The sequence below is a fragment of the Protopterus annectens genome, chromosome 9.part0 (assembly GCF_019279795.1).
Source record: "Protopterus annectens isolate FY-2018-M chromosome 9.part0, PAN1.0, whole genome shotgun sequence".
NCBI lineage: Eukaryota > Metazoa > Chordata > Ceratodontiformes > Protopteridae > Protopterus > Protopterus annectens.
Window position 1 is genome coordinate 1,537,281,748 of NC_056743.1, and position 27,366 is coordinate 1,537,309,113.

The window sequence follows — 27,366 nt, forward strand, 5'->3', positions numbered from 1 at the left end:
ATTTCTTACTACCGTTCACTTACTCAAGAAATAATTTTCAATAATTTCTAGCATTTGTTTTGCCTACTGGCTGCTGTCTAGAAAATTTTGTTCCATACATTTGCCAGTGGTCTTCATTAACATATGTGGTGGTTGTTTGTAATCTGGAATGCTGTTTACCACATCTGTACCTCACCGAGAGTAGATGGGTACAGAGTTGAAATTAAATGTTATGATTTACTGTGGCAGTGACCCTACACAAAAAGATAGTACAGCTCCATATGAAGAAATTATTTTCCTGTGATTAAAGTATCTTTGAGGAGAGGTCATTAACAGTAAAGCTTCAGATTTCCATCCTCTTTTAATGGTGGAGGTCTTACTATTACCTGTAATGACAGCTGATGGCAGGACATTTACTGGGGTTACTTAATTGACAAAAAAAAAGCTTTATTTTGATACTGATAATTTTATTTTCCAATCATTTACTTACAATACATTACCCAGCTGGTAGTCCACGGGGTTATTGGTCTTCTGTTCAACTCTCCTCAGTTGTTAATGAAAAATTAAAGTAGTGTTAACAGTGCCTGTAGACTTTAGAATAGTAGATTTCTGTTTCTCATTATTAAGAGTTCTATATGCTGTCTATCATTCTATGTCACATAATTGTATCATAAAGCTTTTTACAAACTATTTACCTTTTTATGGTCACAAGAATATACTAGTTTTTAATTACAAAATTAATGTTAGTATTTTTTTATTTGGTAGTACTTACCCCAGTTCTGGTCTTTAGTGACATTTCTTGTTTAACGCTGGCTTTTTGTGATTTCTTTTTTTCTAGCAAGTAAAGATATCTACCTTATATACTCAGCAAATTTGCAAATATCATAAGATATATGGCTACTTACATTTCATTAAGGAACATTATTTTTAAGATTGAATAAAGCACTTATAAGGGTGAAGGTAATGAACAAACAAATCCAGCAGCATATTTGGTTCTATACTGCAGTTATTTTTATTATGTATTATATATTACATATTTAATTTCTGTTTCTGTGGGTACCTGTGTTTGCAGAGAATATATGGTACTCTACATGGCTTGGTATAGTTATTTGCCTGTCATATTACTTATCCTTGTGGGGAATTCTGGCTTGAAGAATCAGAGAAGTAGAAAAATGTGTGATATGTAAGAGAGCCTGTGCCACCCTAAATTCATACCTAGCAGACACAAGACCTGTTCTGGTTCTTCACAGGGAAGATGTCACTGGTTACACAAATTCTGGCCTAGGAGAAAACGCGCATGAGGTGAATAAACACCAGTGATATGATTTAGTGTCATAGTGACCTCTCCTTAATGGTGTGCCTCAATGGAAGTTTAAAATCTACAGAAATCGGGGAAAAAATGAAATGGCGCTAACATTTCTGTTTTAACTGGGTTTATTTTATTTTATTTTTTTGTTTCATGTGCAACAATGAGGTACTAGCTCCTGTGGTAGCTAGAAAACACTAATCGTCCAACAGACTGGCCCTGAACCACGATTAGTAGATGAAGCACTTATCTGGACACTACAGTAATGGAGTCTTGTAGTACCATGTGGACTTTCATCTCTTGAGGCAGTAGGGGAAAGGGTGGAATGTAAGTAGTGATACTCTGCTTTAATATCAAGCTTAGGCTTGATGAACATTATGTGGTTTATCAGACATAGGTCCCACTGAAGAAGGCTACATTCTACTCAAGGGAAGTACGGTCTGCATTAAATCGACCAGCCATTCTCTCTTGGGTGTTTGGCAGTCAGAGTAATCTGGGCTGTCATTCCATCGGCAGTCAGAGTAATCTGGGCTGTCATTCCATCTGCTCTGGGCTGTCCTTCCATCTACAGAACATTTACTTCTGACGAGTCTGAATTGCTTGCTGAGTTCTGTACAAATAAACTGGCATCTTTGCAGACTGGGAAGATGAGTGGCAAGCCATGCTGCTTTACCAGGGATTCTGTATACCTTTCTTACTATGGCTTTTTCACTATAAACTGTAAAGTTTCTTGTGCTCCTTCAATTAATGCAACCTCTCCATCTATGTTGTAGATGACATATATTTGACTGCCTTGTCTGTCTCACATTAGTTGTACTGTCGAGACTGAATTTACTACTGCTTTGTAGATGCAGTGAAATCACTGCCTTCTTGCCTTATTAACTGACTGAACTGCATGTGGATGCATCACTGAAATTAGCACTATTTGCTGACTTTAGTGTTTTAAGTTAAGTAATATTGCACTGTTGCATCTTGCTGTTTGTTGTATTGTTCACCACTGCCAATGTCTAATATAATGCTGCACTGTTCTAACACTATTTCAGGTGTTTTCAGTGTTAACACTTACTGATAGCAGGCTGATAGAAACCTGATTAACATTATCTCTGTTATTGATTGCACCTTTTTGATCTTTGGTGTTGTATTTCTGATAGTCACTGATTGTTGTACTGTTACAGCACTTAAAAATAATACCAGTTTACAGTATTGTACTAGACAATTTGGATTATGCCATCTGTTGTACTTTTGCTGTTTGTGCTGATTGTTGTACTCTTTAAGAATTGTAACTATTTGGTTTACAGTTACTGTACTTCGAACTGTTTGCATAGACTATCCTCTATAGATGGCCTTCTTAGTCAGTGTTGCCGTATTGATTCTTGGGTCTTCCTGCCGTGCAGAAGCCCACAACTGGCCCATCATCTCTAACCAATGGACATCCAAGCACCAGTGTCTGGATGTTAGGGTGTAAGAAGGACAGCTGGTGCCATCTTCAGTTCTTCCTAGCAGTGCAGTCCGATGCACTTCGTAGCATTCAAAACACACTTGTAATGTATGTGCCCAGAGACCGAAAGACAGTAGCCTTGAGTGGTATTTTGCCATCAGCCATAATGATGGTGAGAATCAAAATCAGAACTGGCTTTAGTATTTGTCCACATAGCTTATGTCATTTTAGGGGGATTCCGTATGTGTCAGCTTGAGACAAGATGACTGACAAGCCTTCCTGCTATGCAGGGATGCACTGTACTTTTCTTACCATGACTTTTACATTCTGACAAAAGCTTTTGCTGTTCTCATGGTGCCTATTTTAGGTGGAGAGGTGGAGCCCATTTGCTGGACATTCCAACCTAATAAAGTCTAATTTGGACCACATTGAAGTAGCTCTACTGAATGCCATTATCTTAGCAAAAGATAAATGCCTGAACTTTCGACTCTCTGACAGCTTAAACCCTTTCATATATGTTTAGTTGTAGAGACATAGGTTCAAAGCAATGAAAACACTTCCATTATTCCTCGGTTTAGTGCCTGTCATGTCTTCAGACCTACTGGCAGCTGTCGGGGAGTATCCATTTTTGTCAAGGATATCATCTCATGACTGATGCCTGGGGACACCAAATGTCAAAGTCTCCCTAATCAAGATTAATTTCCACTTCATAGTTTTCTGTAAAACCAGTCTGTGTTCCCTTCTGACCATGATAGCTGCTGTCTCTCTAATCAGAATTAATTTCCACTTCGTAGTTATTGGCAAAACCACTCATCATGTTCCCTTCTGACCACTATTATTATTGTAACACCTTAGCTTAAATCCCTATACATTCGAACAGCTTTCAAATGGGTGACTTCAACTGTCCATCAATAAACTCACTGACTTACACCTCCAATGGTAAGCATGCTCAAAATTTCCTTGACATTATCAATGGTGCTACTTTGTAAAATAGGTAAACGTCCTATTTGGGGGCCCATATATCCTTGATCTTGTCCACATAAATATGTCACTTCTTCCTCACCTCCATATGTATTATCTTTCCTTGTTAAATCAGACTTTAAACTTTGTGGTACTTCCCCTTCAAATACCTCTGTCATCAAGTAATTTTCAAACACCATCCTTCTTCAGTTACTTGACTATCTGAATAAATTCCTGTGTAATCTTCTTCCAACAGCCCCATTGTTAATGTTGCCTGTCCCTCATGACTTCTACTCCCACTTAAATAGATGCCAAATTTGAAAGCAGAAGTTACCGGTGTTCTACTATAGGCCTCGGGTTTGGGCTTTCTCCTATTTGGCATCTTTTTCTCGGATTTTCATGCCAACACTCCTAGCCTTTGGTTATCTGCATTTGCAGATGACTGTAAATTGGATGTTTGTTATTTGACCTTCCACTGACTTCCAGTTGCACCAAATGTGGGTTATACTACATTAACACTTGATGCAAGGACAATGTTCTCAAACTAAAAGTGAACAAATATAGCACTGTTTATTGTGGTAAATAAAACATTTCTGCATCATACCATATAGGTTACATACATTCCAATTAGGCACAATCATAAGGGCTCTAGACACTGTTGATAATTCATTCTGTTTTAATCATCCTGTATCCATAGTAGTTAAGAAATCCTTCTGTCTGGCTCATCTAATTTCCAAAGACATTCTCCTGTAGAGTCAAAGAAGAGTTAATTCCCTTTTATTATCTCTCATCATACCCATTATTGAATATAACACCTCTTTTGACATAATATGTCTAAACGTCATTCATCCTGACACCTCAGAGATTCCTAACTGAAAATTACCTCAGGATTAATTATCTGGGCAGACTGGCAGCCTTCTTTCTGTACTTAGCCTCTTACAGACTCCTCCATGGTATGTGTCTAGCCTTATGAGCCATGAATGCTCTAACTGTCCTTGAGCTCCTATCCCTTTAACAGAACAAATGGCTCCTGAAAGGAACTAAACTTTCATCAGTACATAAAGAAGGCACATAGGCATGATAGGTTCAGATCCCAATATGTCCTCACCTCTGGAATAAACATACAGTATGTGTCAAGCAAAACAGCACCCTAGACACCTTCAAGGTAAACATAGATATTTTGATGGGCACCCTCAAATTCTCCTCCAGTCTGTCTTGTGTTGCCCTCCAGAAGGCTGGAGGAAACTTTTAAATATGGTTTACTGGCCAGACTGTTCGCCTAATATCTGTGAACCCATGAAACTATAATAACAAATTTTATAAAACGTTCATAATTGTTTTTCATTAAATCATGTTAGGATTAAGGAAATACTATATTAAATACTAGGTAATGAAGATATATGTGGTGAGAGAGGTCATACAGGTGGTTGGAGTGACAAAGTGAGATACAGAAGCCAGGAAGAAATGGAAACAGATGATCCACTGTGGTGACCCCTAACAGGAGCAGACGAAAGAAAAAGAAGAGTAATGAAGACATAGAAAGGAGGTGGTACTTTCAGACTCTACTTAGATAAATATTTAGGATGTATAGGGCTTCCATAACTGATTAACAGGAGCACACAAATGTGCTTAATTGTCATCAGGAAGTACAACTAGTTTCCCTCCCTTTGTCAGGCAGCTTCAAAATAAATTGTGAATTAAAATTGTTAGAAAAAGAGAATGTGTGTGTGTGTGTGTGTGTGTGTGTGTGTGTGTGTGTGTGTGTGTGTGTGTGTGTGTGTGTGTGTGTGTGTGTGTGTGTGTGTGACTTGTTTGATAATAAGATATCAAATGACTGGATTTCCCAGTTTTTTAATTGTGTGTAGATTTGCGGGAATAAGGATGTAACAAGGAACTGTGCCTATTAAGAGTGTCTTTATGACTGAACAGCCAGCCTGACACAGATTTTCTTGTAAGGAGTTATCAAACTTAAGTGATTTATGTGCCTGTCTTCCTTCCTGTGAAAGTGAACAATGCAAAGGTATGATGGTGGTCCACTTATGGAGAGAGCCTCCTTCCATCGTGCTGTGGTCGTACTCATTTGAATTATAATAATTTTACAATCTTCAGCTGCGGATCAGTCATTCTTCACCTTCACTTGTCAATGTTTGGCTGGTCAGATGATTCATAAACTATGCAGACGGTGGGTCAGCTAGATATGTTGGTAGACATTTAATGAATTTTGGACCATGCCCAATAATCAGGGTTATTAAAAAAAGATGTTGAGAGATTATAGTTGTTTTAACTCTGAATTCATATGAGGTGTATAAGTAACTGATAATTATTGGAGTTTTATGATGGGATCTCTGTCAACTGATGTTTATATTTGGAAAAAATTATTACACTAATTGTTGGATATCATTTTTTGTTCTTTTTTGGGGGATGGGAGATTTAGATTATTATAACAATCACATATTGTTGTAATGTTTATTATGGTGGAATGCCCCCAGGTGGTTATTATTTTGGGGAATGTAAATAGGAGCGTAATGATTAGAATTTATACTAGTGAGTATCGAATATGGGGGTGAAGAACTGAGTGCAACTGAGGTAATGAATGAAGTTGGTGGCTTTTGAGCATCACTTGACCTTTTTTTTTTTTTTTGCATATTGATGAAAAAGATGTCTAGCAATGGTGTTATCAATGGATAAAGACAAGCAAAGTAGTTGTCGATATGCTGGGTTTGGGAGTTATCATGTTTGAAGGTGAGATCTAGTATTGATGTATCACATTTTCCCTTTAAAGATGTTTAGTTGATTAAGGATGTATTACAGAATGTTACGGTACAGAAAATTGTACAATGCATGCTTTTTTATTTAGAAAGAAACAAATGTGGCAGTTGGGGTATAACTCTGTGGCACTTTTGAATATCTGGAAAGAGCCACAGGTAATGCAGAATTTCAGAACCTTCCAAGCCCATTGTATATGATGAATTACATGAGCAGTCCGTGCTACTTGGGGGTAGTGTGTGCAAAATGCACTGTTTTAGTAAGAAGAAGCAGATCGTCTGTCGTTCTCCTGTTGTATGAAGGCATGATATTCATGCACCAGTCATATATTGTTTTATATGTAGTTTTACTTTTAGTGCTGTGTATGGCTAGGCTGCTACGCTATCCATTTGTGCATACTTGCAAACTGCTTTGTGTTTTAGATATAAATAACAAAATATTAAAAAAATTCTACTAGTCTTAGTGTGCAACTAAAATGTACAAGTCACACCAACTACATCTATGAGACCTTAGAAGCGGCCTGTAGACGGATAAGTAATTATTACTGGAAGAGGCTGTAAAAGCTGTATCTCATAGAGAAGGGTGACCTACAGTAATTAGCATGTAACATAAACTAGCATACACTGATATTTAGTCTCTGAGTGGGGCCATGAGTCAGTTCAGCTGCACAAAATTAAAAGGCAAAATGTGTTCCACTAACACTTCTGCACTCCACCTATGTTGTGATAGCAACCTCTGTAAGCAGCCTGTTAGTTTCACTCTGTGAGAGGGAAGGAAGTCTGATTAGTGTGCTGTACTCATTAGCTATTTACAGTGTATTACAGAAGAAAAGTTGTTAAGAATCAGAAGAGTTTTTGCTAGCAGAAAAAAAAGACAGAAGTGACAACTGAAAAAAATGAAGCAAATTCCTGCATGCATGTCTGAGTATAGTATCCAGCACTCGGGCATATGTCAGTGAGGACAGCTTAACAGGTGCTTTAGTTAATGGAGCAGGAGACCCGGGGAATGTGACATGTACATGCTTTGCTTGGCTAGAGACAGCATTGTCCTGGTCACCCAGGGCACCTTGGCTTGAGATAAATTTGTCCTGGCCACCAAGGTCATGTTCAGTAGGAAGGTAAGGGGAGAAGGGTGCAAGGCAGTGAAAGAAGCATCTAGAACCTAGGCAGTTGTCAGCAAGAGTTAACAGGAGGTTAGCCAGGTGGTGGTGGTAGAGAGAAGGAAATGCAAGAGAGATGCAAAAAATGAACTTGTTCCCCTTCATAATTTAGGATCTGCTATGGGTGAAGTTGGATGCAGTGCTGCTGAAGTTCACTGAACCAACAAAAGGAGCTGGTACAAAACATCCTCCCGAAAAATACTGATCACATACTTACTCAAGAATGTTCATGTGTATTATCTGTTTGGTTATATTTTTGAAAAACACTGTCATGGTTAGCAGATAATGCCTGGCCTAAGTACAGATTACATTATTGTGGCTGTCTTTGTATGGCTGTCTCTGGGGAAACCTGGTTTTAAGTGCTTAAACATCCTTATTACAAACTGTATGAGCTCTAGTATAGGAGGGCCTTGAATTCTAAAAAAAAAAAAAAAAAAACATAAAAAGTGCTCCACCTGGTGATATTGTGTTGTGGATATGGTCCATAATGTCAAGGACAAACGTGTGGATATCATGTTTTGTCAAGTTTGCTCCCTGTAGATACCTGCAGAAATGGTTTTCCACCAATTGATAAGACCTCCACACTCCAACTAATATAAACGTCCTGTGGGACTACGGTATTTCTGGATGTGAGGTGGACTTGATGAAGTGCATGATTTATGGCTTTGCCCTTGATAATAGAGACCATACCATCTATTTTGATCTTTAAAGGGTAGCTCTATGATTTGTATTAGACAATGGTAGAGAATCCCAGGGGGCTGTATGCACTGCCAAAAAGGCCTTTAGGCATGCTAATATCAAAGTAACAGTAGGTTGTTGTAATATATTTAACAGAATATAAAGACTGTAAATCTTTGGTGGGGACTGCACCCCAACATGGAGATCTGTCCTCACAATCCTAGTCTATAAATGTACAACATCTGAAGTAATGCTAGCTCAGAGCAAAGAGAAATGCATCTGCTCTGCTTTAAGGTAAGCTTTTAGTGCATTTCTTTTGTGCCTGTCAGAGGGGATGGTGGGTCACTAGGTCAAGCTTCAGTCAGTCTGGTATTAGTAACACAAAACAGATTCTGATTTGTTCTTGAAAGGGCAGCCCATGATGTATACGTCATAGGTAGTGAGTAACCTCTGTGGCTTAAGGGATAAACCTCTGACCCTGTCTATGACCAGATGACCCAGGAGCTACTTTTTATCCAGGAACTGGAGGAGACAGCAGTGAACCTGCATCCTTAAGAATGGTAAAAGAGATGTGGTGCAGTTTGTTCTGTAGAAATGAATAAAGGTGAAAAAAATCACAGTGAGGTGTGGCCCTATTTGATGTCCGGCCTAAGTGCATTTCAGTAATATGCTTAATATTTACTGTTAAGAGAAACACTTAACCTGAGTACATTGAGATGAATTATAAAAAGAAGTCAGTATTATTAATTATTGTATAAAATACTGAGACAAATGTGCCAATTATGGTGAGCTCAAGTTCTTTTTCTGTGATGTCTGTGCAGTTTTTTGCTTGTGTCATATGACTCCATTTTGTTTTCTAATAGTAAGGCGGACTTTAAGAAGCATTAATAATAACTTGCACAGTATTGATTGATTCATGATTATGTTTTGCTGTTCATTTGGTCAGCGTTAAATAGGGAAGAATAGTCAACAGTTTAAAATGCTATTCAGCTTGTATTTACTTTAACAATAGAGGCAGTTACTAGAACAGTAGTCAGAAACTTACATAGTTTTACATACAGGTTCTAAGAATAGTTAAAATGAAATTGGAAGTAGCAGTTGTAATTTTGCACAGCTTCATTCGTTTGCTATCAGTTTGTCAGAAAATTAATAGCTTGCCCTTTATGTATACCTCTGTTTTAAATCTTTGCTTGAATTGATACACATTTCTTTTATCAAGTGTTTGAATTGTGGTTTTTCATACTCTTGATTGTTGTAATCTATTACTGATTGTGTTTTCTGGTACAAACTTGTAACCAAATTTAATAAGTAAAATTAATTTGCTATTGTGTTAGGCCTGACACCAGAGTAAGTCACTTATCTGTAAAGCAGGCTTCCACTACAGTAAGTCTCTTAAAACCAAGTGTCTCTTAAAACCAAGTGCAAGTCTTTTAGAATTAGGTCATGGAAATGTTCTTTTTTTGTTTGTTTGGATAAGGTGACACAGTTTTAAGTCACATGCATATGTAGATATAAATCTGTGTGCATGCATGTTTACATATTATATGTAGTATAGTGTGTGTGTGTATAGTGTCTTTATGAGGAGAAACTGAACAAAAAATAACAAGCATTTATTCATTTTACAACATAAAATTTACACACAACAAAATTACTGCACTTCCTTGACAAATATAGTGTAACACTAAGGTAGTCTTTCCTTAGATTCAGATGCAGTTCTAAGTAATGTGTCTTTTCACTGAAGATTTGGCAAACTAGATGGCCAATAATAAACAGTTCATATAGTCAGAAATATCATTTGTAGGTGAATATTAGGCTAACTGCCCCAAAGGGCCATTTGAAGCCTAGCCAATAACTTGAGGTCAGAATCAAACCTTGTACCTTGTACTGTGAGGCAAAGACCTTAATCAGTATGCCAAATCCACCCACAGTTTTAGGTTCCAGTAAAACTGTCTCAGCAGGTTTTACACAATTTGGACTGACTGGCTCAATGAAATCAGTTTGTACAAATTTTTATCTTTTTCACCAGAGCTTCCAACTCACAGTATACTCAAAAGCTGGACATTGAAATTAGTATTGACAAGAGACCACAAATGCAGAATAGTTCTCTTTGCATTCCTACACAAGCATCTCAGTGCCTTCTGTTTTGTGGGGTAATCACTTCCTTTCCCTTCTGGGAACACCCTTTGAATTACATTTATTCTGGTGCACATGTAACTCATTTTACAGTCGTGCGCAGGACTTGCTCAAGCCCAACAGTCTCAAATTCACTTACTGTAAGTGCATAACATCTTAAGACCTTTTCCTGCATTTCAGTAAGTTGAGCTACATCAAACAGTAAAAGGTCTATGTAATAAGCGTAAGGTAACAATCTGTATACCAAGCATACCTGTCAACCTCTTAGCGCAAGAAATCTGAACAAAGCCTAAAATAATGGGGAAACACAGGCCGAAATAGGGACAGATTTGAAATATTTCTCTTATAACCTTTGAAAGTGGTGAGAATAACAAGATTTATGTTAGTATGCATTTTCTGAAGGACATGCAGTCTGACACTGAAATGTATGCCATTGTTTGGTGACTTTAAATCTCAGTGATTTACCAGAAAACCACAAATTGTATGAGGAACAGACCAAAACTATATGTCAAAAATCTGGACCTTCTGTGAAAATCTGGGTAGCTGAGTGGTATGATGCCAAGTTGTATTTAAGATGCTATTTGAACTATGCTCCATCCATTCAAGTCATTGTGGAATTGTTAGTGCCCTCTGAGATGGTGTGCTAAAGAAAGTAAAATAAATCGTAGTGTCAGCCAGTATTATCTGATTCTGTATCAGAAATACTGATTTATTTCAGAAAAAGTTATCTTTTTGTGGGGAATAATTCTGAATATTTACTACTTTTCATGTAATTTCTGTGCTTAAATGTTTTTTAGTGGCAACTTAAATGTTGTTTGATGCTGTGTTGTTCCACTTTTTGAAAACATTCTTTGTTGGTTCAGTTCTATGGCTTAAGGTGCAAAGCCCCAACCCTGTCTGTGACCAAAATGTCCCAGGATACACTGCTTAGCTAATATTAGAGGAGACACCTAGTGAGGATGGAAGTAAGCAGCAAGTAACAGCCTTCCAAGTCCTGTGGGAGAGATGTGGCTCGGTCTGCTGCAGTGCTGGTATCTATAATGGTCAAACAGCAAAATTATGCAACGTATGTCAAGATGTTCTCTCTTTATTTTAGGTGATACTTTTTCCGGAATGGCTCATGCATGTGGAAGTACATTTGCACCACTGGAAAAAAATCTCAATTTCGCCTTGGAGACGCATGTGAAGTTACAGGAAGGGAGAGTTGCGGGTTACAACTTCACTAACCTGCTAGGATGATAACCTGTCCATTGGCTATGTGTCTTTTATACCTGCGATCAGATGATCATGGGAAAGGGGGGGGGTCTCAGTCACTTGATAGAATGGAGTTGCTGAGGTAGGGTCAGTGTCAAAAATTGACAAAAGGGTAAAAAACATTGCTGTGTTTGTTCTAGCATCTTAAGTAGGAAATCGTGTTCAGAAACACTTTAACATTCTTAGGTTTGATGTGTGAAAATCTACCAAAAGAACAGAACTTGCTAACATATTAATTTTATGTCTCTGAAATAAAAGGAACTATCATGTTAAAACTGGCTTTGCAGTTTGTTGGGAAAACTGCATTGTCCCACTGAATCTTCTCACCTAGCCCAAATCCCATGAACACCCATTATTTATTTGTTGGCACTGATGAGTGCCCAAATGAAGAAAATAGTCATGTGATAAAGGAAATTCTCAGCTGTCTCTGACTTCCTTCCTTCCCCATGTGCTTCACACTACCATAGTCAAGCTCCAATCGAATAACCCGCACAAGCGGCCTCAACCTGGTCTGTGACTTCAACAAGACTTGTTGGCGGGACAGATTTGTGTCCCACAGACTCCTCCATCTATGGAAGAGGTTCCCTCCCCCCATCAAGCAAAGTACCTCTTTACCCCTTTTTAAGCACAACCTGGATAACTGGATGGGAAACAGAAAATATACCCCTGGGATTCCACCCATGTCCCTGCTGGACAGTAGCATTGGGTGCTGATTTGTCTAAACATGGGATAAACTCTTGGCTAGGCTTATAAGGGCCTCGGGGCCAATAGCTTAGTAACCTCCTATGATCCATAGTCAATAGTGCTTTCAGTCTGATGCTGCAGGATCATGTTATTGCTGAACAGAAGGTGTCTGTTCTCTGTTTAGGAGATGATGATAACTGATGTGAGTGACACCCTGGCTGCAACTGAAACAAACTTTTTGCAGACAAGCTTCTTCAAGGAGCGCAAGAATCCTTCTTGACAGCATCTTTTTAAGAAGTAGGAAGGGAGAGGTCTTTGTTTTGGGTATGAATGAAACTTGGGAGTTCACATCTTCCCCTGGTTTGTTTTTTTGTTTTGGGGCAGTTTGTCATGGAGAGGAATTCTGGATATTTGGTTTTGTTTGTTCTTACCATCAGTACTTAGGGGTGTCTCCAGGGTCTGTAGTTGTCAGTTTTGGAAGCTTAGAAGCATCTCCTTTCTTGTTTTACTGCCTACTACTAGGGGAACAGACGTTTGATATTGTATCTCCCCAAATAGATTGTAGAAGCACTTTGTGTGGACATCCCATGGCTGACTTTCAGATTTCTTGAGGGACCTTCATTTGCCCCAGAGGATTAGGTGTTCCCCTTGTCCAGGATGGCAACAGGGTTCTCAAGAAGGTCTTGACCTGTACCATTTGGCATTAGGAACTTTACTTTTACTCTGTACCTGACCAGGTTACAGCCCCTTTTCTTGTGGCAGTGCTGTTAAGCCGAAAACCTTTCTTGGGATTGCTATTAGACAATGGTCTGCTTAATATAACTTTCCACTGCGGCTGTTTTTTTTTGCTGCATTTGGACCACTGTCTTCCGGCTGCAATTGGCAAGTCTGCATGTGAGTTCAGTCTTTCAGTTTTGCACTATTCTTTTTCTCCCAGATTTCCTGTCTTGGATACTCATTTTAGAGTTTACATTGCCAAATGGTATTAAATTGAATATATAAGTATGCATGCAACTGCAGTTTTATAGTTTTACATGCTGTCAGTTTCTTAAAAATTTTTAGTCTCAGAGAGATGATTGTCACTTTTTTAAGTGAGACACAGACCCATGTGCAAAAATAGGAAAAGGAGTTGAGTATGGATGGATGGCTGGATGGATGGATGGAGATATGTTTGAGATTTTACATGGCTAAAGGGTCTAGGCTGTGACCTGCAAGGTAGTATCCTTGGACTGAATTTGTACTATACTGTTTATATACAAAAGATTGATTATCAAGAGAGATGAAATCACAGGATGCATGTTGATACTGATATTTCTTTTAGAGATTGATAGGCAATCAATTTTTTGGATTTATTTTCTAACTCCTAGCACATTAATATCTGTGTTTATATTTGAAAAACAGAATCTGTTGCAGTTTTTGTGTAAATGTTTTGAGTTTTTTTTGTTAAGAAAAGTTGTTTAACTTTTAGAGAATTTGTACAAATGCTTAGACAAACTTGCAACAGTGTCAGAATTTTTAGAACATCTGGAGCATTGCCTAAGTGTTATTAAGAAATTGAACCATTTTCTACTACACTGAACATCTGGCAGCCCCAAAAACGCTAAATATTGTTTGAATACCTACAACTGTAGAGCCAGGCCTTCTCCTGGCAAGCAGTGGGAGCAAGGCGGGAACCAGACGTCAGTAGGATTCAAAACCACTGAATGGCACATATATGTATATGTATATATATATATATATATATATATATATATATGTATATATGTATATATATATATATATATATATATATATATATGTATATATATATATATATATATATATATATATATATATATATATATATATATATATATATATATATATGTGTATATATATATATATATATATATATGTGTGTGTGTGTATATATATATAAATATATATATATGTATATATATATATATATATATATATATATATATATATGCATATATGGATTCATTTTAGAACATTGAAAGCCCATAACACTGGAATTCAAAACAGTGAGACCAAAGTCTTGAAAATTCAAAACACTGAAAACTCAAAATATTGAATCCCATAACACTGAAAAAAAAACAGAGAACCAACATTTAATATATGCCAGCACAACTACATACAGAAGCAAATAAAAAATAAATATTATTACACTTCTCCAAATATAAGCAGAGGGGCAAGCCCCCCTCACACCCCCTGCTGCTTAAATATATCAACTCTGAGATCGCATTATACAGAACAAAACAGCAAGTATACCATTCCATGCTTCATGACGGCCTGTTTAAATTGTAAAAAACTATCCTCAATCTTCTCTTAGAAACACTACTTCACTGTTAAAACATTACACATTACTATATATATCTCTCTGATACTTACCAGAGTTTCATAGGTAACCTCGGTCATGTTCCCTTCCTACTTGCTATGCTACAACATAACACATCTTAGTGTAGTGTAGTGTGATCTCGGAGTACATATCTTACTGTAGTGTAGTGTGATCTCAGAGTTGATATATTTAAGTAGCAGGGGGTGGGGGGGTGCAGGGGGTGTTCTTATATTTGAAGAAGTGTAATATGGTTTGTTTTTTATTTGTTTCTATATGTAGTCGTGTTGGACTATAGTACATGTTGCCTTCTTATGTTTTTTCAATGTTGTGGGATTCAGTGTTTTGAGTTTTCAGTGTTATGAATTTTCAAGATGTTGGTCTTAATGTTTTGAATTTCAGAGTTATGGCCTTTCAGAATTCTAAAGTGAATCCATATATATGTTCTCACACACACACAGAGACACACACACACACACACACACACACACACACACACACACACACACACACACACACACACACACACACACACATACTGTCTCTCCTAGGGACAACTTTGTCACCTGTCAACCTCTCACCAGGTATTTGAACTGTGGGAAGAAAGTGGAGACCCTTGTGGAAACCACAAAAATGTGAGTAGATTGCTACACTGAAGACACACATTGGAGAATTGAGCCAGGGATCCATTTACTAAGAAGCAGTGATGCTACCAGCTACACCACTGTACCACCCAAAATAGTGGTCATTCCAGAAAATTAAATGCAAGGTTCACATAACCAGAAATAATCCAGAGTAGTCACATGGTTGCATGTAGCAGAATACCGTCAGGTTTGTTGAATGCATGTGGCAGCCGGGTATTCTGAGGCAAGGTGAGCCATGACTGGACAGTCATTGACAATGACGAAAGTTCACACAATATCCAAATGTAAAAGCTATGTTATGCTATTTAAGTAGAAGTTGCACAGGGCATTTTAAACAGTATATAATTCTATTTGTTCATTGAAAAGGTCAATACATGTATGCACATGCTCATAAGTGAGGATTCCTGGGTATTTGGTGTCATCAGACAGTGGAAGTGGTTTCTTGGACTATACGAGTGCATGTGTAGTAGTAGCATTAGGATTGTTGGGTATTGTGGTCAGCAGAGAGTGTTAGTTTTTTGTGTTTTTTGACCTATAGAAGTGCTTGATCTAGGGATAGCACTTCAGTGAGAATTCAGTACTGACCACCATACCATGCACCAGACACACTTCTGAGAAGGTGCATTTCTTAGGGATAATCCTTTTCTTAATTAAAATCATTGTGTCATCTTTGCTGATGAGCTAATTATAGATAAAAATATGTTTATTAATAAAGAGACTTTTTGTGACATTATTTTCAAGACTGGACAGATAATGGAAAGGTTTATAGAGGAATATGAAAAAAAAAGAATAATTGTTCACCTTAGAACTTAAGTCCTCTTTTAGGGACACTAAGAAAAAAAATAATATTCAGTTAAAATAATATTCAGTTAAAAACTGAGGTTGAAAAAGAGACTTTTAAAAAGCATTTATTAAATCTATGTAATGAACTGAATATGATAAAATGCCATCTATATTGTTAAACTATACAGATGACATTATCATTACAACAGAAAATGAAGTTAGCATGAATATAGTAAAACAAATACAAGAAGTTATTAAGGTTTTGGGGTTAGTATTAAATAAAGATAAAAGTCAAGGCTTAGGTTTTGAGGGAGAGATTGGAGGAGTTTAATTTAATAAGGAAAAAATAAGAGCCTTGGAATAAACTTTGGGAAACAATAAATTATAAATTCTGTATGGAAAGAGAAAATAGAGGAAATGAAACAATTGTTTGTGTTTTGTAAGTCTTTTAGGCTTTCCTTTAAAAAGAAAGCATACAGCAAAGATTACCTATTTAACCTGTGTCTATAGCATTCTTTTAAATTTAGAGAAAGATGCATACAGTATAATAATTTCTTTTATCTGGGGATCAAGGTTAAACCCTGTGAAAAGAGGGATGCTATATGTGAAAAATGAAAAAGGAGGTTTAGGGTTAATAAACCCTATTGTGTGTATGTCATCCTTAAATTTGTAAAGAGTTTAAAAGATAATGAGGATACTTTAATAACAAAATACTGTGTGTGAGATATAAAACAGAATGGTTGAGTTTTTCTATTCCCTTGCTGCCGATCGGCGAAATGAACTCCCTAACATGCTTGCACCCTTCTTGTCCTGCAAGTAACCTTACTGCCTTGATATTTCTCTAAACTTTAAAGTATTATACTGCACTGTACTCTACAGGTGACATAATCACCACTGCCAGGAAAGCAAGTCCGACCATCCATTTAACTGCACAAGTCAAGATTTTAGTACATGCAGACACCAGTTTTAGTTTTTCATGTCCTCTTTTATTTGTAAATAGCTCACCTACCTCTGCATTTTTCGGACACCCTGTGTTGCACAGCAGCAAGGAACCAAACTGCCCCCCCCCATCTATAATCTAATGCCTTCCTTTACAATTACAGGTTACTTTCAGGACTAAATACTTGACTTTTTGAGATATTCCTATGTACCTTATATCTACCACACCATTTTTGCTATAGCCACTGCATTCCACAAAGTTAACTTACAGAATTCTATTCCTATGCCATACCTTTTCTGATTGTTTTCTGACTGCGTGAGATTGCTATCTGAGCCAACTTACTCCAGTCACCCTCACTATGCTCAGGTTCACTCTACTCCCCTACCCTACCCCCATTCCCACCCCCTCTTTCATTACATTTACACCTATAGGCACCACACCCAATTTTGCTATTCACCAGACTTCCCTCACCCCCCAGTTATCTCCTCACCCACCTCTCCAGCCCCACCCCTTATCTACTAAAACAATCCTCTATTGCTTCTATGTCACATCATATCCTCCCTACATTTTAGTTTAAAAAAAGGAGTTGTTATAAGAAAGAAATGGAAAATTATCAAGATAAGATTATTTTGTGTAAAATTAATGTGAAAGAAATTGAAAGTAATAGACAAAAAAATGGTATGATAAGATTATGTAAAAATATTACAGAATATGGCATTGGAAAGGATCAAACAATGAGAAAAGGAATGCTATTGTTGCAAGAATGAAAATATGTAAAAGATATATAGAAGGCCAGGAATTTTTATGTAGAATTTATGCTTGCATATGGTAGTTTTTGTTAGACAAAGTATAGAAGATAAGTACATCTATATTATGGTGAAGCTGAAACTTGTGGACACGTTTTTATACAATGTAAAAGGGTGAAATTGTTATGGGAAATCATTATAGAGAGAAAATATGTAAATGAATTTAAAGGTGTAAGAAATTTAAATATGGACATGATTGAAGTTGGTTACTATAGACACAACTGTAAAAAAAGGTTGAAAACCTTGATAAAAATGTTTCCTATATTATGGTTGATCTGGAATCAGAAGGTTAAGGAAATCATGATCAGCGAAAAATGGAAATTGGCAATGATGTTGAAAAAGATAAGGTTTTGGTTGTGGGAACTAGACTGGGGGTCAAACAAGTATGTATTCTATATGATGAAGTAAAATGAAAAAGGAAGATGTGATTTGTAAATAATGTATAGGCTCCAGACCAGTTGTTTTACATTAAGAATTTTTGTGGTCTGCACTGTTCTGGCATGACAGTTAGCTTACATCCTTCTAAGTTGGGAATTGCTGATTGAAGGCTCAGTGTCTGTTGTTCTAAAAGTGTATTAGTTCTGGTTAAAGCACTTGGGCTTCAGGACAGTTATTTTTCATTAAGAAGGTTTGTGGTCTGCACTCTTGTGGGAGGAGAGGCTAGATTCTGCCCTTCTGAGCTGGGAATTTCTGGTTAAAGGTTTATTGTGCCTACTTATTTGAAATGTTTCTTCCTGAAATTGGTGTGCCTTGGTTGCTGTAGCATAGACTAGAATCAGGCATCCCGAATCTAGATTTGTTTGTATAACTTAAGCACTAATCCAGGCCATCCCGTTTGGAGAAGGTTTCCCTGCACCGTAGTGGCAGGAGTGTGCAGTTAAAACTTGTCTGATTGAAGACTGCTGGAACAGGGCTCAATTTTGAGCTTTTTTACTGGTTAATTGGGTAATTTGTTTAAATCACTTTGCTCGTTTTCTATTGTTGTATAAAAAATTGCACTGTATTCATCTGCTTTTACTGTATTTGTGTTTTGACCTACTTTATTAATTTATTTTGCTTTTGCTGCTTGTTCTTAAAAGTACTTTAATTGCATTTATTACTGCTTGTTAGTACCCTGATTAAATTGTAACTGTTATTCTAAGCCTTTGGTTGAAGCACTTGGGCTTCAGACAAGTTGTTTTACATTAACAAGGTTTGTGGTCTGCACTGTTGTGGCAGGACAGGCAGCTTACATCCTTCTAAGTTGGGAGTTGCTGATTGAAGGCTTAGTGTCTGTTATTCTAAAAGTGTATTAGTTCTGGTTTAAGCTCTTGGGCTTTGGGCCAGTTATTTTACATTAAGAAGGTGTGGTCTGCACTCTTGTGGGAGGACAGGGTAGATTCTGCCCTTCTGAGCTGGGAGTTTCTGGTTAAAGGCTTATTGCGCCTGCTTATTTGAACTGTTTCTTTATGAAGTTGGTATGCCTTGTTTGCTGTAGCATAGACTAAATTCAGACCTGCTGAATCTAGCTTTGTTTGTATAACTTGAGCACTAATCCAGACCATCTTTTTTTTGGAGAAGGTTCCCCTGCACCCTAGTGGCAAGAGTGTGCAGTTAGAACTTGTCTAATCGAAGACTGCTGGAACGGGGTTCAGTTTTTACTTTTTATTGGTTAATTGGTTAATTTGTTTAAATCAGTTAGCTCATTTGCTACTGTTATATTAAATATTTTTCTTCTTTCGGCTGCTCCCGTTAGGGGTTGCCACAACAGATCGACTGTTTCTATTTCTTCCTGTCCTCTGCATCTTGCTCTGTCACACCAACCACCTGCATGTCCTCTCTCACCACATCCATAAACCTTATCTTAGGCCTCCCTCTTTTCCTGTTACCTGGTAGCTTCATCCTTAGCATCTTTTTACCAATGTACTGTGCATCCCTCCTCAGCACATGTCCAAACCAATGTAATCTTGCCTCTCTGGCTTTGTCTCCAAACCTTCCAACCTGGAATGACCCTGTAATATATTTATTCCTAATTATGTCCATCCTCATCACACCCAGTGCAAATCTTAACATCTTCAACTCTGCCACGTCAAGCTCTGACTCCTGCCTTTTTGCCAGTGCCACTGTCTTCAACCCATATAACATAGCTGGTCTCACTACCCTCTTGTTAGATCTTCCCTTTCACTCTTACTGGTACTCATCTGTCACAAATCACTCCTGACACTCTTCTCCACCCACTCCATCCTGCCTGTACTTTATTCTTCACCTGTCTTCCACACTCACCATTACTCTGAACTGTTGATCCCAAGTACTTGAACTCATCCACCTTCCCCACCTCTACTCCCTGCATCTCACCATTCCTCTATCCTCCCTCTCATTCACACACATATATTTTGTCTTAGCCCTGCTGACCTTCATTCCTCTTCTCTCTAGAGCATATCTCCACCTCTCCAGGGTCTCCTCCACCTGTTCCCTACTCTCACTACAGATCACAATGTCATCTGCAAACATCATAGTCCACAGGGCCTCCTGTCTGATCTTGTCTGTCAACCTGTCCATCACCATTGCAAATAAGAAAGGGCTTAGAGCTGATCCTTGATGTAATCCCACCTCCACCTTAAATGCATCCGTCACTCCCACCACAGACCTCACCACTGTCACACTACCCTCGTACATATCCTGTACCACTCTTACATACTTCTCTGACACTCCCGACTTCCTCATACAATACCACAACTCCTCTCTAGGCACCCTGTCCTATGCTTTCTCTAAATCCACAAAGACACAATACAACTCCTTCTGACCTTCTCTGTACTTCTCCATCAACACTCTCAGAGCAAACATCGCATCTGTGGTGCTCTTTCCTGTCATGAAACATACTGCTGATCACTAATCATCACCTCCCTTCTTAACCTAGCTTCCACTACTCTTTCCCATAACTTCATGCTGTGACTGAGCAGTTTAACCCCTATGTAGTTACTACAGCTCTGCACATCACCCTTATTCTTAAAAATCGGTACCAAAACACTTTTTCTCCTTTCCTCAGGCATCCTCTCACTTTCCAAGATTTCATTTAGCAATCTAGTTAAAAACTCCACTGCCATTTCACCTAAACACCTCTATGCTTCCACAGGTATGTCATCTGGACCAACAGCCTTTCCGTTCTTCATCCTCTTCATAGCTATCCTTACTTCCCCCTTGCTAATCCACAGCATGTCATGATTCACTATCCGCACATCATCCGACCTTCTCTCCCTCTCATTCTCTTCATTCATCAACCCCTCAAAGTACTCTTTCCATCTGCTCAACACACTCTCTTCGCTTGTGAGTACATTTCCCTCATTATCCTTTATCACCCTTACCTGCTGCACATCTTTACTAGCTCGGTCCCTCTGTCTAGCCAATCGGTACAGGTCCTTTTCTCCCTCCTTAGTGTCCAAACTTTTATACAACTCTTCATACGCCTTATCCTTAGCCTTCGCCACCTCTGTCTTTGCCATGCACCTCATCTCCTTATACTCTTGTCTACTTTCTTCATCTCTTTGACAATCCCACTTCTTCACCAACCTCTTTCTCTGTATACTCTCCTGTACTTCTTCATTCCACCACCAGGTCTCCTTGTCCTCCTTCCTCTTTCAAGATGTCACACCAAGCACTTTTCTAGCCATCTCTTTTACTAGCTCTGCTGTACTGTTAAATTAAATTAAAAAAAAAAAATATATATATATATATATATATATATATATATATATATATATATACATACATATGTATATACATATACACACACTTTATGTATCACTGCTTAGCTAGGGTTAAACTATTCCCAGCGCCTTAAAGTCTGCTCTTCAAATTTTCCCCTTAGAACTAGCCAGTTTTTTAGTTTTAGCACTAAAATCTGTTTCTTTGAGCTCAGCACTTGTTCAGAACTTGTTGTAAGCACTAAATAAGCTACAAATTACTACAGCACTCAACTTTCCTCACTTGTGTAGAGGAAAACAGTTTTTTGTACTTAATAAATAAGCACATATCCAGGCATGTCTGAGGGTCAGCTCCCGGTGTTTTCTCCTGTATAGCTGATTAATCTGAGCATCTTGGGCAATGCAGCAATTGCCTCACATACACAGACAACCCTCTCCTCCTACCACCCAACAATACAACCTGTGAGAGATGCACTTATATAGCCAAACTGGAAGCAAAGCTCTCTTCACCCAAGACTGGACTAGACAGTCAAGAGGAGAAGGTAAACACTTGCACCACACCACACTCATCACATAGTCCCTCAAAACCTACACCACCAAAACACACACATAGAAACACGAAACACACACCTACATTTGTGGAGGCTCTCAATAAAAATCTGCTCAAGCAACAGAGACCTCCAAAGCAGAAATGCAAGCAACCTCCACCCCCTAACACAACCCAAATGACACATAGCCCACAAACTCAGTACGCCATTCAACCACAGCCCATAAGGCATAACAACGTACCCAGCATGCTAGTCATAGGTGACTCTATACTCGACACACTGGTGTTCCACTCAGCAGGCTAAACAAGGAGAAAGTTACTGTCAGCTGCCTGTCTGGTGCCAGGATCCGCCACATAATGCACGCACTCAGATCACTCCACAACAACTACAAATATGACTCTGTCATTGTCCATGTTGGTGTGAATGACCTGAGACATACCTCCCTGGACTACATGAAAAGAGACATGGAGGAGCTCTCCAATCTTGTAGCCCAGGCAGGTATGACCCTAGCCCTGAGTAGCATCCTGCCATCACCCAGAATGATACCACAGTACAAGGACAAAATGATTGACTTCAACAATTGGCTAAGCTTCTGGTGTCATTCTAAGGGGCTCCAGTATCTGTCTGCCTGGGATGACATGATCGACAGACCACTATGTTTTGCCAGAGATGGCCTACACCTGTTGCCCTTGGGATTCCGGCTACTGGCTAAGGCTCTTGCCACCCCTATAGTGCCTTTTTTAGGCAAGGTTCAAAGACAAAATCACCACCTTAACAGGTACAAGCAAGCAAAGTCTGAGGGTAATGCTACTCAGTGCTAGAAGTCTAAACCTCAAAATGTATTCACTCGAGGCACTTCTTAAAATGGAGAACATCGACATCTGTGCAGTGACAGAGACCTGGTTCAAGGCTCCAGAGAGCACCCCTGCATTACTAGGCTATAATTCATACCACACCTTTCGGTCACCTAACCTGGACCGAAACACTAAAGGTGGAGGCGTGTCCATATTCATTAAGGATAGCCACACCTCCAAGCTAGTTGCTCAGCATAATGCATCCGAGATTATCCAAGTGCAACTAACTCTGGGTAAGACTGCAATCTAAATTGTAACTTGCTACAGATCCCCCACCATGCCCCAGGATTCCCACTCCTCATTTCTTGATGCACTGGAAAATATTAGGGTACAACCCAACACGCTAATAATGGACGATTTCAACTACCCCACCATTAACTGGGAAAACTACAACTCTTTTGCTCAATGTTTTCTGGATTTCATAAATTCCAGTGCCTTGGATCAACTTATCCACACCCCCACCAGGGGCAGCAATATCCTAGACCTGGTCATTACCAACATGGGCGACCGGTATTCCACACCAGAAGTCAATTCCTCATTGGTCAGATCAGGCCACAAGTTAATCAGCTTAGACATCCACATCCTGCCCCCACCCTCCCATTAGGGAAACCACCATAGAAAATTTCTCCAAAGCCAATTTCACGCTTCTTAAGATAGAAGTGGCAAACTTCACGACACCCATGCAGATGGATAATAGAGGTACGACTGCTGAATCCTACACAAATGCACTTTATAAGCACTTACACAAGTGCATGGATCATGCTATCCCTAACAGAACCAAGATGCTATCTTCCAAAAAAAGGAAGCCAATCTGGTGGTCCCCTGCCATAAACAAACTCTACAACAGAAGAAAGAAATTGTTGCAAAAAAGAGTAAAATCCCATGATTGGAGGAACTCCATGGTCAGCGTCAGTAAGAAGCTGAGATCCCTCATAAAATCCTGCAAAGCTAGTTAAGAAAACAAAATCTCCAATGATTCTAAAGACAACCATAAAGCATTCTATAGCTATGTCAAGAATCTCAATGGCAACACTCAGATCTGCTCTGAGTTACAGCACAATGTCACTAAATATACAGAACCAACTGATATTGCCAACATCCTGGCAGAAAGGTTCAGTGCTAACTTTACCCCCCTCTCACTACCTAAAGGGCCCATCTCTATAACAGAAGAATGCAAAGTTCCTGTAATCACGGCTGCACAGGTAAAAACCACACTCTCCAAAGCCAAGAACACAGCATCCATAGGACCTGACAACATCCCAGGCTGGGTTCTAAATGAACTGCAGAATGAACTGGCACCCCACCTAAGCACCATGTTCAATCATAGCCTCACCCCAGGCTTTGTGCCCACTGAATGGCACACAGTGACGGTTATCCCACTCTGCAAAGGGGGAGCCACTACGAACCCCGGGAACTACCACCCCATTAGCCTAATGAGCCTGTTCTGCAAGGCCATGGAATGTATCATCATGGATCTTATACACAAAGACATTGGTCATCTCCAAACTTTGGACCCCACCCAGTTCAGGTTTGTAAAAGCAAGATCATGTCTCCTAAACCTGATAGACGTCTTTAAAGCAGTCACCAAAGTTGTAGACGAGGGAAAGGTGGTTCACACAGCCTATCTAGATCTTGCCAAGGCTTTTGACACCATCCCCCACTCTGGAATTATAGATAAACTCACTACACTAGGTATAAATCCCTATGTCACAAGATGGGTTGCCAATTGGCTCACTGACAGAACCCACACTGTGAAAGTAGCAGACTCCAAATCCGACTTCAGACCAGTGACAAGTGGAGTACCACAGGGTTCAGACCTGGGTCCTCTCCTGTTTGGTATCTACTTTTCTGAAGTACAGGCTAATGAAGTTCACAGATTACTGCAAACTAGGAGCCATAATTGAAACTCCTAATGATGTGGACATCCTACAAAAGGGCCACACGGAGACAGATGCCTGGTGTCAAAGCCATGGCCTCAATGCCAAAAAGTGCATTGTCACCCCCTTTGGTAAAAACTCTGTACCGATTAGCTACCACATAGGTGGTAGTCTACAATACATTGAAAGTGTGATAAGATACCTTGGGACACAGGTGGACAGTAGTCTGTCCTTTGATAATCATATCGCCACAGTAGTCTGGAAATCCTTCTATGTGGCACACCTCATCACAAAAGGTTTCTCATCCAGGAAAAAAGAGGTCATTGTTCCACTCTACTCGTCACTCATTAGACCCATTATAGAGTACAACGCCCCTTTTATATGTACCTCACAAGACATCTATAACTGGAAAGGTCACAGAAATACCTCACAAAGAGGATTACTGGCCTGAAACAGATGCCGTAGGCAGACCGTCTCAAAAAACTCCAGCTTTACTCCGTTGCATATTGCCTACTCAGAGGTGATCTCTACCTAACATACAAAGCTATGTCAAACCCAGAGCTGTTGGACATGCTCCACTTAAAGAAATCCCAATCCCTCTGAGCTACACGCTCTAGGGACCTAAACCTTGTCACTACAGTAAACAGAACATGCTGGAGGAATAGATTCCTGCCCCAGAGACTTCTCATACTCTGGAACAAACTACCTATCTATATCAAACAAAGCTCCTCATTAGCACTCTTCAAGAAAAATCTTGATGATTGGATGGGAAATAGGAAATTCACCCCGGGGATCACCTCTGTGGCTCTGCTCGACAGGGGCACAGGAAAATATTTTTCTTGGGTGGTTAAAGCCAGGGTACCTTTTTGGCTAGGTTTATATAGGCCCTAGGGCCAATAGCCTAGTACCTACCTATGAACCTATATATTGTAAATAGTTGAAAATATGTATGCAATGTAAATTAGTAAAAATTTAAATAACTGTTTGATGGTGTAAATACTTATGGATTATGTAAATAAAGAACCCTACTCTTTTCAATAGGTGCTGTGGGATCTTTTACATCCACATGAGCTACCACAGACTGAAGTAGATGGGGCCTCGCTTTAACATCTCATCTGAAGTATGACACACTCAGAAGTGCAGCACCCCACTTATGCTGCACTGCAGTGTCACTAATCAGTCTACCTGGTATGGAAATTGAACCTACAGCCTTCTACACCCAAGGTAAGTGTGCAACCTGTTGCACCACTGACACTAAGCACAGGTCTGTTGTGTACAGATCACTAGCCTGTGTATGCTGAAATCACGCTGTGTGTGAGATATCGGGCTGTCGTGCCATAAACAAGATGGAACTGCAGCAGTGCCACAACAGTTTATCGCTGTTCTTATTTTTATTTATTTAAAAAGCTTCTCAGGATACCAAACTGATTTTGTTGCAAGGATCCCTTCAGCTGGCGATTGCAATCAAGGTAACTAATGTAAAACTAGATGAAATATGTCTATTTATTCTTGCTTAAGACAAAGAATAGCAAAGATGATGTTTACAGTCACCAGATTTAGAATGAGAGTAGAACAATAATTTGAGAGATGGATATGTTATTGTGTACCCTTAGTCAAATTTTGCTTATGCAGATGTGGTCATTGCAATTGAAAATTTGTCTCCTCCCCAAGTGCAGCAATTTCACAGCTCAGTGTATTAAGTAAGGGGGTACAAGGAGTGGCAACTGCTGCATTGTGAAGCTCTAAAGCATTTTAGTGCTGTGTTTTTTATTGTTGAAGTGCGCGTGTAAAAAATGGCATTTACACTATTGTCAAGAGTGATAGATCATTGACACAACCTTTCTTCCGTTTCCACATCTATTGATCACAGTGTGGCTGCATGTTCATAGTCTGTCGAATATTCAGCTACCGAGGTCTGTCAAGGCTTCTTCTTTCCCCATCCACATTTGCTGTCCCAACGGCTTCTCTGCCAGCTCCCCAATGGGTCCATTTACACCCCCAATTAGACTATGCCAGGCTCATTCATTCCCTTGGACAGGGTGAGAACATTGTGGCCGATTCGTTCTTAGTTCATTTTTCTAATGTTGTTATTATGTGTTGCATCCTTATTGCAAAATTAGTACATAAAAGTATTTTGAAATGGAATAACTGCCACAATCATATCTCTCAACTGTGCAGAATTTTACAGAATGTCTGATTTTTGCTTCATATTTTTGGCCTGTTTCTCATAAAATTTGTAGTTTTCTGTCAAATCATTGAGGCCTAAAGTCACTAAATAATGGCAGATATTTGAGTGTCACATTTTCAGAAGGATATGAAGTCTATGTTAATGCAAAACCCGTTATTCTAGCAACTTTAAGTTTATAATGATGATATTTAAAAATTATCCCTGATTTTTAGCACTTTGCCCCCCCTTGTTATTTTTAGCTTTGTTGAGAATTCTTGAGCAAAGAAGTTGAGAGGTATGGTCGCAGTTCCATTTTAAACTGACCAAGATTTATCAAATGCCCGTTTCTATTAAGTTTTAATCTGTTATGCACTC

The 27,366-nt window shown here is 38.9% G+C and overlaps 1 protein-coding gene across 2 annotated transcripts in view; it reads left to right on the top strand.

Moving 5' to 3' along the window:
• PPP1R18 (protein phosphatase 1 regulatory subunit 18) overlaps nt 1-27,366 on the top strand; it is a 463,018-nt gene that overhangs the window by 30,373 nt on the left and 405,279 nt on the right. The window lies entirely within an intron of this gene.